At 42.9% G+C, this 16,177-nt stretch overlaps 2 long non-coding RNA genes across 2 annotated transcripts; both read right to left on the bottom strand.

Annotated features, from left to right (window-relative positions):
* Positions 1-1,631: 1,631 nt before the first annotated feature.
* Positions 1,632-3,277, bottom strand: LOC135320665 (uncharacterized). Its single transcript, XR_010379918.1, has 3 exons — positions 3,110-3,277; positions 2,898-2,992; positions 1,632-1,704 (listed from the first exon to the last, which is right to left on the bottom strand). It is a non-coding gene; the product is annotated as an uncharacterized LOC135320665 (long non-coding RNA).
* Positions 3,278-10,418: 7,141 nt separating this feature from the next.
* LOC135320682 (uncharacterized) lies at positions 10,419-13,572 on the bottom strand. Its single transcript, XR_010379937.1, has 3 exons — positions 13,362-13,572; positions 11,981-12,002; positions 10,419-10,478 (listed from the first exon to the last, which is right to left on the bottom strand). It is a non-coding gene; the product is annotated as an uncharacterized LOC135320682 (long non-coding RNA).
* Positions 13,573-16,177: the final 2,605 nt, after the last annotated feature.

The raw sequence follows: 16,177 nt of genomic DNA on the forward strand, positions 1-16,177 counted from the left end.
AAAAATTTTCTTCAGCAGATGCAAATGTGAAAATGCACACTCACACCAACCCCCGGTTTATGTCTCAGAATCCCCTGGTACTTATATAGTCACACAAGGACATTAACAACAAGAGACTGTACCTCATCCCAGGAAGATTCTCTTCCTCTCTCTTCTTTAAAGTGGCGCACTGACACACAATATGTAAAATGTATTTACAGGAACATTAATGAGAATATACACGAATGTATATTAAAACCACCATGTGCGTCTATCTCCGTTCGTGGATGTGTCACAACAAAAGTGGCAGAAAAACTTTCAAAGAGTTAGAGCATTTACTGGAAAAAATGCTTAAGTCACTGTTGGGATATATTTCAAAACAAGTATTAAGATGAAAACACGTAAAAAGAATGGATATGGAATTTGGGTTTGAGGACTATGTATTTCTAACATTTGAAGTTTGCTCTTGTTTTTGTTTTCTCTTTTCTTCTGTTTTTAAATGGAGGTACCGGGAATGAGCACACGGAATTCGGCATGCTAAGCAAGCATTCTATTTACCACTAACTTTGTCCTTCCCCGAGTCAACTAGCTTCTCGGCATAGATAAAATAAAATATAAAACACTCTTTCACGGTTCACTGCCTTACAAAACATGTTAGTTTGCTGAAGCGTAAAGGATCTTTGAGGCCTTCTTCCCCGTATCTCACTAAGTCTCACATCAGACAGAGTTGGAGACAGGTCTCAGGACCCTTGACTGAAGAGACCACAAGCCCCGGGTTCCGGTGTGTCTTCCATAACCGATCATCCGCTGTGGAAGTTCAGGGCTCCACTCGCTGCAGACAGTGACAGGGGCGGGCTTGTCCTCCAGGGAGCCCAGAACGTGGTGTCTTTTGAAGCCCCGTGTGCAGAACTGACACGTCTGCCCTCCATCAGAGGACCCTCTTTCCCTCTACAACAGACACCTCGCTCCCTAGGGCAGGACGGGGAAAACCCGGTCCATCAAGTGCATCTGCTAAGGGACCAAAGGTCCAAGACCGTGAGCCCAGTCACTGCCGCCCGTGCACGGGCAAGCCCCGGAGTGTGATATGCCCTTCTTCTGCAGTGACTCAAGGAAGAAACAGAGGACTATGCTTTCCTCTTACCGAGCGGAGCAGCTGGCGGTGGGGGGCGAGGTTGCACAGGGCACCAAGTGGGACCAGGTTCAGGTGCCCAGCTGGGCGATGACTGGCCGCTCACGGGGCAGTCCTCGTGGGCTGCTCCTCTGAAATATTGGGGCTCTCCTTCCCACGGGGTGACCTGCCATACATAAGGGATGGGTTTTTTGAATGACAGACAAAACGCCAACACCGACAAGTGCCGTAACCCAACGCAGCAATCGTCGTCACCGTGCCCCCTCCCCTGCACTGGGTGCCCAGTTGGCAGCTACGCTGTCTGCACTCCTTCAGCGCTGGTCCTGCCTGCAGCCTGGGCTGCTCAGGAGGCTTTGGCGATAAAATACTTTCCCTAAACTTCACTGTGATTACTGGGCATACTTATCCCCTAATTCCCAATCCACAGGCAAAGGCAGGAATGGTTTGTTCAAAAGGAAAATGCTAGTTCCAGAGATTATTCAATACAAAATGACCACTGGAACACAAGTGAATAAAATTACTTACTTTGATTTCCTCTGCCTCCTGAGCCGGAAAGGCGGTGCCATTCCTAACAGGGGTGCCACCCGGCCCTGAAGCTGTGAAGTGAGAGCAGCGCTGAAGGCGGATTCTATCTGACAGATGCCATGCGGGGAAAGCACGAGCCGAGCCCTTCGTGCCCTCCTACAGGAACTCTCACTCCCGCCCACGCCCCGGGCTCTTCACAGAGGCCGCAGGTCTCCCTTCCACCTCAGTTGACCCCGAGGACGAGGGGAGACTGGACCCCTGTCCCATTACGAGGACAAGGACACCACAGGGCCTAGATTTAGTTGTTTTCATAGCTAATCACCCTGGATGGTGTCTCAGGGCTCAGATCACTGGCAACCAACACTTACACAGTGGACTCACAGCACACTTCAGGGCAAATCAGTCTGTATACAGATTATACATTAAAGTAAGAAGGGTCTTTTGTAGGAAGAGTATCAACAACCCCTGACTGTGAGCTCCACCTCTTCCTCCTCAGCCTGTTGGTGAACTGTTAAAAGCCTTCTCTCTGACAGCGCATGTCTTGTATAAGTGACCAGATGTCACGTAATCATTTATGAAAGAAGTAGCCTCAATGACTCATGTTGTAATAATCGGCAAAAGAATGGTGAGTTACATGGAGTAGCTGGTGGGAGACTTTAGAGTTACATGTTAACTCTGGGGGAGTGAGGCTACGTTGTCATGTCACTTACTAACTGGCTATTCTAGGTCACTGTGCAAGCTTTATTATAAGAACGAAGGGACCTGCAAAATTAGTGAAGAAATGCCTGCTGCCTTAAAGCAGATCTTGAATAGAATATTTATCCACCAAGGCAAATGAAGAAAAATGTTTTTCTCGTTATGACATACTGCCTTCATTCTAAAACGTCATCCATGTTATTTTCCTGAAATGAGAAGAAAATTCAGCCTTCAAAACCGTGTCCAGGCGGGAAGAGAGGGCTGACACTCATGTCTTCTAGTGCACAGAAACCAGCCATGCCTGCCACGCCAGGCAACCAAGAGACTGGGGGGTGGCCCGCAGTCCCTGGAGGGGCGTAAGCTCCACCGCTCACAGGGGACAGAGCCCTGCTGGCTGGTGGCATGTAAAGAAAACAGCATCTTGTCACTCAGCTGTGAACCTGTTCCCCACAGTGAGTGTGTGGTGTGGTGTCCAGGAAACCCGACAACTACCCATGGGGTCAAGCAGCCCACTGGGCGGCTCCTGCTGCAGAAATGGAGCTGCTGCACTTCACAGTGCGCTCCTTACCTCTCAGGGGAGGGTGCAGCCTGTACAGTCCTCCTGGAGTGGGATCCTGCCTCATGTATTCCTCTGCCTGCCTCCGTCTGCAGATTGCATCCAATCTTAAAGATAAAGAATGGCTTCAATACAAATTACACCACCAATTCCTCTACTAAGCACAAAACAACCAGTCCTTAAAAATCTCAAAACACTAGTAAAAATGTGTCAAAATTCTGTACCTCTGTTTCAGGTGGGCAACTTCCCTTCTCAGCTCAGAGGATTTTTCCCTTCTCAGGTCAGAGTTTTCCCTTCTCAGGTCAGAGTTTTCCCTTCTCAATTCAGAGATTTCCCTCTCCAGCTCCTGAGCCCTGAGCTGTGGGAGAAAAACACATCCACGTTCAGTAGTGGCCGACTGTGCACAAAGGGAAGGAAGGAAACAAATTCTTACTGAGCTGTCTTGGGCCTTCTTCTCGGCAAGAGTGACCTGAAAAAGTCAACACATCAAGAAACACCCCATGGCTAGGGGTTCTCAGGGCCACAATAACTGTCTGCATCAGGTGCTGAGGACTCGGTGTGTCAGGAGGAAAGCAGGTTACCTGGTGTCTCCAAATGATCTCTGCTTCCCGCATTTGCCCGTGACATTCTTCAAGTCTTATCCTATGAGTTACAAATTGTTCCATCAGAGAAGACACAATGCTGGGTATGCTGTTAAATAATCTGCCCCAGTCCATGTTATCTGCACTGCACACTCACACACATCATCTCACCGCTCAAGACACACTGCACACGGCTGCAGAAGCACAGCAGGTGCAAAGCTGTCGCTGCAGCCACTCTTTCCGTCACTGTTACTGAACGCCTGCCCGGTTCTGTGCTGACACAACTCCCCCTCCCGTTCTCAGCATTTCCCTCACGTGTCCTGTGCTGAGCACCTTTCATCACAAAGCTTGATTCTTCCCTTCCTTACATCCTGACCCTACTTCTTACACCAGGGTCTCCCCAGCAGCACGGGAATTTTTATTGGTCCGAATGACGCTACACTAAACTGCTATCCTCAGGGTGAGAACGGTTTATAGCACCTTCAGAAACATCTCTGTGAACCGTCTCTCCTCTCAGTCTGGCCAGCACTGGGACCAGGAAATTCTTAGTAACTTAATAATTTTTAAAGTTAAACGTTTAACTTAACATATGTAAAACTTAACACTTTTCCTCCTGTGTGAAGCCATGTATACAAATGTCTTTTGTTTGGGTCAGTTTATGATATTGTGTCTAAACATTTTAGAAAAGTTTTCAAAAAATCCAACAGGTGTTTTCAGAGCCGCAGGTGCAGAGGAGCTGAACTCACTTGTACCATCTTGTCTCCTCTTCAGCCAATTTTGCCTCCTCCTTTGCTGCCAACAGCTGCTGCTTTCCCACCAGCTCACATCCGTTCATGTCCACCTTCCTGAGAGGGGAAAGAAACTCTGAAATTCTGCCAGTTTCCCTCCCAGAAACTGGAAGGGAAGAATTCCATGTTCCTTTCACCCTTCCCCATAAATGCTCAGGCTGATAAATACACAGGAAAGAATTAAAGTACCCCCACTAATAAATATGAAAAAGCTACACTCAGGCCTCTGGCAAGTGTTTGGTATCTGGGCTTCCCTTCAGCGTCCCCACCCCTAATCATTTATGCATAAAGTAAACACACAGGAAAAGCCCACGTGAGGTGTGCTCTGTGCCCCCCCACCAGGCTCAGGTTCCTGTGCCTGGGACAGCACGAGCTCACTGTGTTTCAACGTGGGAATCAGGGTCTGACCAAGTCATCAAAACCAAACACATTAGGGTAAAGCAAGCGTTCATGACTTGTTTGATTTCTCCCACAGAGAGCCCAGATTTCAGTCAAAACCTGGAGCAAAACCTGATCCTTTAGGAAATATAAGGAAATGTTTGTTTTTGAAAGCGGGTTAATGGGTGTGATGTCCATGACCTCTCCCTGAGAATGACAGGAAACTCTGGACAAATTATGAAATCCATGATCAAATGTACCAAATTGCTAACAAGCCAGAAAGGGACATGAGGCCAAGATGGAGAAGAAGAAAGCCCAGGACTGGGCCCACCTTCCCGGTAATTGCAGAGGAAACCACTGAGATGCAGAGCAGCCTAGCAGCCGGTGCCCCCTACGCACAGGCACCACAGTCAGGCAGCTTGAGCTCACTGTCCGTCAGCGAAGGTGATCCCTAGAGAGACCCACAGGACTTAGCTGGGATCCACGAGAGCTATATGCCAGAAACAAAGGTGGACAGGAGACACACGGGCCTCACGAAAGCTGGCTGCACTGACTGATCTCAGCTGCTAACCGGGTTAACAGGATGTAGCGCTGCTGGCGCCCTGACCACCTGCCAGCTGTAATGCCCACCTTCTCTGCAGCAAGTTAACCTCACACGAGGCCTCAAATTTTCTCTATTTTCTACCCAATGTCTAGAGTTTATTAAAAATGATAGACACATGGCAGGTCATGACACTTTGATGTGGTTGAAACCTAAGGACAATAAAAATGGACCTAGGGGGATCCAGATAATGAAGTGACTAAATCTGGTCCAAGAACCAGCTAAAATCTCAAACTAAATACAAACAAGACTCTGGTAACCAGTTAGAATGAACAGAAGCAGCAGATTACAGAAATCAAGGTCGAAAAATAAATGCACATCTGTACTGATTGAATATGGTAAAGAAAATATGGTGGTAAGTATTCTGAAACATATTACAATATCCACATAACTCCACACATTCATTCACACATTGTCATAATTAACACGGGAATGTCTTACCCTTCAGTGTCCATAGATCTCTGTCCACTGATTTCATCAAGGACACTTACTTTCTTCAACTGCCTTTGGAAACCGTCTTCCTCACGTTCTTTCAGAGATCCCGATGCAGCATGGTGGTCTTGCATTTTCTTTTTACCCTCTATAAACATAAAACAACTGGCTTTGTGTGTGCACATGTGCACTCAAGAGCTTGGCTGTGCTGGGGAGTGGAGAAAGGAGAGAATTCTGAAGGCAGGAATCCCCTTTTTACCTTCCCAGTGCAAATTCATTGCTATTACAGGCATGTTTCATTTTATTGCCCTCCCTGGTAATGCATATTTTTAAACAATTGAAGATTTGTAACAACCCTGAGTACAGCAATTCCATTGGTGACATTTTTTTCTGGCAGCATTTGCTCATTTCTTATCTCTGTGTCACATTTTTGTAGTTTCTGAAATATTTGGTTCTTTATCATTTTAATTAAAACAGGCATGACATTCCTTTAAGGCAAAGCCTAATCCAGCGGAAGTCCCTAGTTCTCAGCAATTCTATAAACCCTGAGAGAGGTGAAGAGGCTTCAGAATAAAAGTGTGAAACCAGCAGTGGTTGGCCCATGAAGTTTAAGGCAAGATTCCATCTCCACTGCATACCTGTGCAAGGTAAGGCGGGAAGAGCTGACTCAGAGGCTGCTGCAAGTGCTCCAGGAGATGAAGCTAAGGCAGCTAATGAAGGTGGCTGCACTAAACAACAGGTTTTCAATGCAGAGAACTGCAAGGGGAGGCCACCCAGCACCATCACAGCTGGAGAGAAGTCAGCGCCTGGCATCAAGGCTTCAATGGACAGGCTGATTTTCCCGTTAGCGGCTAACGAAGCCAATATTCAATTAACATTATGAAAATCCTATGTCCCATGAGAATCAAGTGAAATCTACTCTGTGCTCTATAAATAGAACAAAGCCTGAATGACAGCACATCTATTTACAACATGAATATTTTAGCCCATTGTTGAGACCTACTGCTCAGAAAACAAAACAAAACACACAAAAAAAATTCTTTCAAAATATTACTGCTCATGGACAATGCACAAGTCATCCAGGAGCTCTGATGGAGATGCATGAGATGAATGCTGTTTCCATGCTTAACACGACATCTATTCTGCAGCCCATGAATCAGGAGTAATTATGACTTTCAAGTCTTATTATTTAAGAAATACATTTTGGAAGGCTTTAGCTGCCATAGACAGTGACACCAATGATGGGTCTGGGCAAATGAATGGAAAATTTTCTGGAAAGGATTCACCATTTTACATGCCATTAAGAACATTCGTGATTCATGGGAAGAAGTCAAAATATCAACATGAACTGGGGTTTGGAAGGAATTGATTCCAATCCTGATGTGTGACTTTGAAGGGCTCAAGAATTCAGTGCAGGAAGGAGCTGCATATGTGCTGAAAATAGCAGGAGAACTAGAGTTACAAGTGGAACCTGAAGATATGACTGATTGGCTGCAACCTCATGATAAAATGTGCATGAATGAGGAGCTGCTTCTTATGGACAAGCAAAGAAATTGGTTTCTTGAGATGGAATCAACTGGTGAAGATGCTGTGAAGAAGGTTGAAATAACAAAGGACTTAGAAGAGCGTATGAACTTAGCTGATAAATTACCACAGGGTTTGAGAGGACTGACTCCAATTTGGAAAGAATTTCTACTGTGTGTAAAATGTGTCAAATTGCCTGTGACAGAGGACTTGTTCCTGAAAGGAAGAGAGAATCCTGTCACAAACTTCATTGTGGTCTTATGTTAAGAAATTGCAAAAGCCACACCGATTTTCAGCAACTGCCACAATGACCAGTCAGCAGCCACCAATGTTAATTCAAGGCCATCCACCAAAATGACTGTAACTCAATAAAAAAAAAGTTAAAAAAAAAACCATCCATCAACAAAAAGATTAAACCTCACTAAAGGCTCCAATGATGGCTAGCAGTTTTTAGTAATAAAGAGTATTTTCATTAAGTTATGAACATTGGGGTTTTTAGACACAGTGGTATTGCTCACTTAATAGACTACAGTATAGTGTAAACTTAATTGTTCTTTGCACTGGAAAACCAAAAAAAAAAAAACCCCAAAAATAAGTTATTTAACTCTCTTTATTATATTTATTTTATTCTAGGGGTCTAGAACTGAAGCCACAACATCTCCCAGGAATCCTGTATGTAAGGTTTTCTTCCCAACAAGCAACATACCTTCCAGGCTGCAGTCCCCTGTTGTCACAGCTCGCTGCATCGAATCCTCAGATCTGGTCTTCGAAACACCTGGCTGTAAGATAGATATGAGAAGACATTCAAGAAGTACTGATCCACAGCAATGTGCACATACTTAACATGAGAGGAATCATACGCTTGGAATCAGCTAAGATGGGCCATCTGCTTTCCTTGCGTTACAGCACAATTAAACACTGACACAGTGATGCTCGGTTCTCTGAGGTAAGCATCTCTGGGGGTGAGTAACAATCCTTACTCTCTTCTTGATGCTGAGCTGAACGTCCTCCTGCACATGCATTTCTTCAGATTTCACTGTGGCTTCACAGACATGAGATTTATTAAGAGCAATTTCAACTTAAAACATTCTCATTGGTGACTAAATTCCCAAGAAAAATAATTTGAGTAGATATCAACATTTAATCTTCTAAGACATGAGATTGTTGTTCCTTGTGAAAGCTAATGTGTACAGTGGAAATCCTGCTGCAACTGGAGGCATTTACCTCAAATTCCTGAAGTGTTCATTGAAACAGCACCTTTCAAGTTCTCTGGAGATGTTCCTTTTTCCAGTATCTTCACACAGGACAGAAATAAAGTATGTACTAAGATTTCAATGAAAACTCAGGGTGATATGTTTAAAAAGTGTAATTTTTTTTTCCAGAAACAAAGTATTTTGTTAACTGCAAAACAAACCATAGAAAATAAATATATTAGCCCTGGTACATGTCCAAAGACTTTGGTGAGCATTCTCTCCAGAAGATATTAAGGCAGTGAAATGATTCTGAACATACAAATTTTATAAAGAAAAGAAAGCAAGTGTTATATGTTCCCTTACATATGCTTGAAAGCATCTGAGACTTTCCCTGAATTTCGGTTTGGGGCTGAAGACAGTGCTCCATTTGAGAGTTTACAACAGACAGGGCCTCTTCTTTCAAGTTCTAGCAACGGGCATCCTAGCAGCTCATTCTGACCCTTTGCATCTTGCATTTCCTTCTTCAGCTGGTCCTCTTCCACTGCCAGCCTGCCAATCTCTTCCAGAAAGTCTTGGTTTGTTCTGATGGGCAGTTGCTTCTCTTCAACCCTTTTGGAATCCTGTCCCTTCTCAGCCAGTACCCACAACTACGCCTAAGTTTCCTGTGATGGCAGCTGATACAGGCTGGGCCCAGGACAAATGTCAAGCCCATAAAGAAATGTGGAAAAAAGACCTCCAGGCACAGATTTTTCCTCACCTCCACAGGCTTCCTCCTCCCTGGACAATGGAGGGCATGACTGGACGACAAGAGGAAGCAAGGGTGGGAAACTGCTCATGTCAAAGAGCTCACAAATGAGTGTTGCTGGTGAAATATAAACAAAGTTTACCCAAATTCACATGGAAAATTCTCTGTTTAACATCAACAGGGCAAGGAACTGTGCACCTAGTCTAGTAACTTCCTTAACCTCTCAGGTATTTCCTGGCATCTTCTGTGTATCTTGGAGGGCAGTGTGAGTGGTGAGAAAACTCTCTAGGTTGTGAAAATAAGACATATTTCCTAGTCTCTGAAATAGAAAAAGTCACAGAGGTTTTAGTCCATGAAATTCTGGGTCATTGTTCACAGGGAATTTCCGCTCCTGGGCTCTCACACTCTGTTGTGGTCAAAAGCAGGAGGAGCAGGTGCACGCAGCTCGCCCAGGGCACAAAAAGCCTCAGAAGCCTGGCTATGGTCAAAGTGGCAGCTCTTACCAGGTGTGGGTTCTTGGCGTTCTGGTCCTTCACTGCCTGCAGCTTAGCTCGAACAATCTGAATGATGTCATTCAAAATTTCATTCACCTTCTCAATGGCTTTCAAGCTCTCATTCAATGAAACATTGAATTAGTAACAATTACTCATTACTTTCATTTCTATTTTCAGAATGTAATCTAACAAGAGGTTCGTACCTTAAACTTCAGTGCTTTCTCAGAGGGCAGCTTCTTTTGCCTGATGGCCTCCTCTAAGCATTTCTTTGCGTTGTTGGTCTATGCAAAAATGTAATGAAGGAAACAGAATTACAAATACTAATTACACTGCTAGCTGAACCTATCTTGTGTGTGACCCCTTCCACTAATACAGAAAGTGATGCTTTACATCTACAACACTTGCTTTGTTTATTTTTTACTGATATATAGTCAGTTACAATGTGTCAATTTTCTGGTGTACAGCATGTTTCAGTTACATATATATATATACACCTATGTTTGTCTTCACATTCTTTTTCATTATAGATTACAAGATATCAAGTAGAGTTCCCTGTGCTCTACAGAAGAAATTTGTTTTTTGTTTTTTGTTTTTTTTTTTTTTTTTTTTTTATCTAGGACACTTGGTTTGAACCTAGACCTCTTATGGAACACATGGAACAGGACAGTAGGATGAAGGAAAAGAGAGCCAAATAACTGAACTGCCAGAGTGGGGAGGAACTGAAGGTAAAATCCCAAAAAAAAAAAAAAAGCAAAAGGACAAGGATACCTTCTGCACGCAAGCAGATATAATTTCTGCAAGTTCTCTGTTTTCATTCTCCAAATTCTTGCTCTGCTCAGTCATCTGCTTTAAAGTAACTAAAAGGAGATGAAGCAATTTCTCATATTGGCAAGAAAACCCAGTAGAATAGAATTATCATGATTTATTAACAGTAGAGACATATCTGGCTGGCACTATGAGTATAATTAACCTTTTAGCTTTTCTACTGTGCCTAAAGGAAGCAAATCTTAGTGGCATTCTAAATGTGAGATCATTGAGATTCCTAGTTTAATTTTTTTCAAAGATGCAGAAACACAATAAAAAGTCTTCCCCTAAATTCTCTCCCAGCTATAAGCACCATTCTTAGAAAATTCAATCATTCAAATACTTCTGACATCAACAGAGATGAAAAAGAAAAACCAAGAATCCTGTCCCCTTAACATTCTCTCCTCCAATTGCTAAGGTAAGTAAACATGCCCCTGCTTAAAAAAATAGAACCCATATCCCACGCAGGTTCACCCCACAGCCAGGCCCTATCTGCAACACCACAGAAGGCAAGTTCAAAACGTTGCCTGACTGGGCCTGCACTGGCCTCCAGTGTCTTCCTGCTGCCTGGAAGATCGTCTTTCATGAAAATCATGTTGGGGGCCCTGAAGGACAAGGTCGCTGGAATTAAACACTTTGGTACCATGTGGGCTTCCCCACCTAGTCACTGGAGGACCTGGATAACACACAGGCCCTAAATGACAAGCTTTTCTATCGCCAGGATGAGAATGTTACCATCACTGCTTCAGGAAAGCAGCACATGTAAAACAGCCAGTCACAGGCGACTCCATGTGTGAAGCTCTAGAACGCAGCCCTCAGAACCAGACTCCTCTCTCAGGCATCTAAGTCCCTCATCTGACCACACAGTGCACACGCGTCTTCTGTCTGCCCAGTGGTGATGCTCTGATGCTGAGATCCCTCTTCTCAGCACCAGCCCTTCTGCATCAACTGTCACCAACAGCAGCCCTTGAGGGCCTACTGAGTGCCGGGCAGCCACCCTGCCCATCACGCACAGCCCCACTCGGTCAGCAGAGTGTGAAGCCTGCATAGAAAGCATCATCCTCAGGCTGAATCACTTCCATTAAGTCCCCACTGCCATGAATGGCTCCTTTCACTTATGAGTCACAGCCCATGGATGCCCCTCTGCTGTGACACACACCGCCTGGCTACATCTGCATCCCTCCCTCAGCCTGGAGAGTCCTGACAGGCTCAAGTAGTGTTTCAGCATCTTTACTTTTCACCAAGAGCCAGCTCATATTAGGGACACACTCTGAACATTAGACTCTTCTCATCACCTGCTTCCTCAAGGTTGCTATGCAAAATTAAACTCATCCTAGTCTCCCTACTCCTGTGACCCTCCTGGCCTCTTAGCTCAATAGATGTCAACTTCCTCTACGATGTCATTTAGACACCATTGCAGGAGTAAAATTTTCAAGAGTTGAGAAGTCAGTTAGACATCAGAAGTCATTGAGTTTACTCTTAGTTGAATTAAAATCCACATCAAATCCTGGTATTGAGAAAATATTACAAAGGAAACTAAACTCTAATACTTTACCTTGACACACTGGAGGCTTTACCTAGGAGAGGAAGAAACATTAAATTTGAAGTCAAAACATATAATTAGTAAATCTATAATTTCTAATATACTATCAAAACAGTAATCCATTGAAATCACAATTATCACTTTGGTACAGCATAACAATTAATATGATTAAAAATCAGGAAAAATCAGAATTTCCTACTTAAGGCATGATCTTTCACTCACCATTTCTGATAGCACAATGGTAAATAACTTATTTTAGAACAAAAGATCTGCTTACATTCTATTAAATAAACATCACTCTATTCAATTTTCATAACGCATATTCACATTTAACAACACTGAACTATATTATTTTCATGATATGTTGTTGCAATGCATCATTTATCTAATTTTTTTGTCAAACCAAACATCCACACTTAAGTCCAGAACCTGGATAGTTGTGTAACCTTCAAAAGAGAGAGAGAGACAGAGAGGAGAAAACTAGAAAAATAAAGGCAAAATCTTTATACTAAGATTAAGATGCACCCCTTTCATTCAATGAAAGGTTTTCTGAAATCTTATACAGAGTTGACTGTTGAATTGATAAGCAATTGTAACATATGAGGTTGTAAGATTTGTCAAGACCACTAAAAACAAACGGACATCAAATGAGACATCAGACGAGAATGAAAGTGAGTAATGGCTGTAGTAAAAGCCCACACAGCAGCAGGACGGACAGCGACCATTTTCAAGAAGCGAACGTGCTTCTTGACTCAGATACAAGTCATCGTATGAAGAGTAATAGTCCAGAAAAACCCAGGCAGGACTCCACTGTAATACCATGTAAAGACACATTTCCCTGACCCTTAACACATATTTCTTCATTCAAAACTTTAAGTGATGATCAGAGACTGAGGCCAGCCCCTAACCTTGCCAAGATATTGGAGAATCATCACAGTGTCGAAGATCCAGTGGCAATAATGAGGCAATAGAAGAATGCATCCATGGAGGGCAAACAGAAAACCACAGATGTTCCCTTAACTTCACACTTGCTCAGGAACACTGAGCTTCCCTGTCCCCTGTCACCCAACACACAGGCAGGGGCAGGTGGAGAGATAGATGGACTCGCCAAATACTTAACCTTCCTGTTTTGTTATTGAAGAGAAGAGTTTATAAATTGCCATTGTCTCATTGAGAACATACTGTTGTCTTGCTCAATGAGTTCTTACTATAAAGATTTTGCAACAAATTTCCATTTCAAAACTAATTTGTGTTCAAGTTAATAATCTAAAAGGAAACAAAGAAAAGACTCCTGGATTCTGGCCCAGGCAGGCAAATAAAATGTCCAGTGACTATATAAATTCCTATTAGGTGTGATTAAAAGGACACTGTCAGGTACTTTAGTAATACTTACAGCAAGGACGGTCCTCCAGACGAACAAGAGAAAAATAGAAACTCCCCAGGAGGCAGCAAGAAGAATAAGCTTCCACAGAAGTTCATAAACATCAGACGCAGGATGGAAAAGGAGAATCAGAGTGTCGAGGATCTGAAAAGATATTAGATATAATGAGGAACCTCAAAGACATTCCCAGTGTATATGTCACAGAGAATCATCTTTAGAAACCCTCAACCACATCCTCAGATAGCTCCACAGAGAGGCGAGAAGGGACACTTGAGTTCAAAGGAGCTCTTGGGAGTGTGGGCATGTTTACTGCCTTGATTTGGTAATAGTTTCACTGCTGCACACATACGTCAAATACATGATACACAAAATGTTAGAGATTTGACTTTGCTGACAGGCACATTGCAAATATTTTTAAAATAGGTAACAGAACTTAACTTATGAATGTAGAAGCCAACTTGAAATTGAAAATAAGCAAACACAAACCTACAGGGCATGGGACGCCTCCATCTTCTATTGTATGTTCATGAAGTACCTGGACAAACCCCTATGAAATGTCTCCAAAAATACACCCAACATGTATGGGGAAAGAGCAATGAAGGTATGTGTTAAAATACAGAGAGATGTACAGAGATGTATTTCTACATTTATAGACTGGACATGAGTGAGAAAGCAGACCAGCTCTTAGAATAATGTCAAAATTACTATTCCAGCAAAAATTAATGATATATTTTAGCCCAACTATCTAAAAACCATGGAGGTTTTCTTCAATATTCACTTTGGTTCTGAACCAGAGCATGTAATGTCAGACTTCTGAAATAAATAGGGATTTGTATAATAGAGTTTTAATCATATTATACAAGATTACACAAAGAATGAAGTTACATAAAAAGAGAACTCAAAATAATCAGTAAAAATAATTTACATGCATATTTCACAGTACTGCACCTACGTCCATTAACAGCCACCAAGAAAATTAATTTGTATTTCTGGAATGTTCAGTCACCAAAACAAAAGCCAAACACATAGTTTTGTAAATACTAGATTTATAAGTATTATAGGAGGGAATAAATGCACAATGTAATTTGTACTTTATCTAGACACCAAGTTTCAGTCTTGTGCAAATAAAACCCCTCTAGAAAGCAGCCTCTGAAATCAGTAACACTGTCATTGTCAGCTCTCACAGTTGGGGTCAGTAAAATGTGTGCTGGTGGAAAACATGCACTGTCTTTGCATAGCTGCCATCTGAGAGAGCAGTGGATCTCAGCACAAAGGAGAGACATGCAGATAAAAGGCACAAAAACAAACACCATGTAGTCGCTAACTGGTAAAACCCCCTCCACCATGGGCATGCTTGTTACACACGGCAATGTCTGAGTGCTGACGTCAGCAGCTGCCTCCTACCTAAAGTCTATCCATCAGGGCCGATGGACTCAGGTTCTGTCAGCGGCCATGAGCAACGGTGGAGAAGGACAAGTTAGTTTATCCAAATGCTCAAAGATGTGGTAGGGAAAGAGGGCTGACTAACCTGTGAGAACTCAGCCTCATTCCCTTTGAGGGAAAAAATCCCAACAAAGATGACCTAGAAACGCCCTCCTTAGTAGGCTCAAAAGAAACAGAACAGACTCTTCTTTGGGTGGAGTGTTCATGTGGCATTGATTCTGCTTCAGTGCAAAGATTGTTCCTGACACTCAGTTTTTCCAGGTCTGTAAGAATCTGGTGGAAGCGTATCAGAACAAACCACTTAAATCCATGAGGTGTTCTCAGTCTTTCTTTTTTAGGGTGTGGAGGTGATTTATCCTGACACAGTAAAAATTTCACAGCATGTATCTGAATTTTCTTTATATTTAGACAATTCTAAAGACATGAAGGACACTTTCTGCTTTGGGGAAATCAACATTCTTCACAAGGACACGTCACTAAAAAAAAAGACAACTCGTCCACCTCCTGGTCACATCCCTCCTGAGCATTTCCTCATTGTAAACATCACAGGAGGTTGCAGCCACTGATTTTCACATCAGCTCGGCTCTCAGGGCTCCCCCATCAACCTAGCTGGACACAGAGTCCCTGGGGGCAGCCTCCAAGATAAAAAGGAAAGGGATAACTAAGAATTTGCTAGAGGTCCAATAAAAATAAAAGCAAAAATAAACAAATGGGACCTAATTAAACTTGGAGGCTTTTGCATAGCAATGGAAACCATAAGCAAAACAAAAAGACAACTTACAGAATGGGAGAAAATTTTTGCAAAACATGAAACTGACAAGGGCTTAATCGCCAGAATATAGAAACAAATCATACAACTAAATAAGAAAAAAAAAAAGAAAACTCAATCCAAAAATGGGCAGAAGACCTAAACAAGCAATTGTCCAGTGAAGACATACAAATGGCTAACAGGCACATGAAAAAGTGCTCATTATCACTGATTATCAGAGAATTGCAAATCAAAACTACAATGAGGTATCACCTCACACAAGTCAGAATGGCCATCATTCAAAAGTCCACAAATGACAAATGTTGGAGAGGCTGTGGAGAAAAGGGAACTGTCCTACACCGCTGGTGGGAATGCAGGTTGGTGCAGCCACTGTGCAAAAGTTTGTAGATTCCTCAAAAGACTAAGAATAGACTTACCATATGACCTAATAATCCCACTCCTGGGCTTATGTCCAGAAGGAACCCTACTTCAAAAATACACCTGCACCCCAATGTTCATAGCAGCACTATTTACAATAGCCAAGACATGGAAACAGCCTAAATGTCCATCAACAGATGACTGGATAAAGAAGAGGTTGTATATTTATACAATGAAATACTATTTGGCCATAAAAAAC

This window comes from Camelus dromedarius, unplaced genomic scaffold (assembly GCF_036321535.1).
Source record: "Camelus dromedarius isolate mCamDro1 unplaced genomic scaffold, mCamDro1.pat HAP1_SCAFFOLD_114, whole genome shotgun sequence".
NCBI classification, from domain to species: Eukaryota; Metazoa; Chordata; class Mammalia; order Artiodactyla; family Camelidae; genus Camelus; species Camelus dromedarius.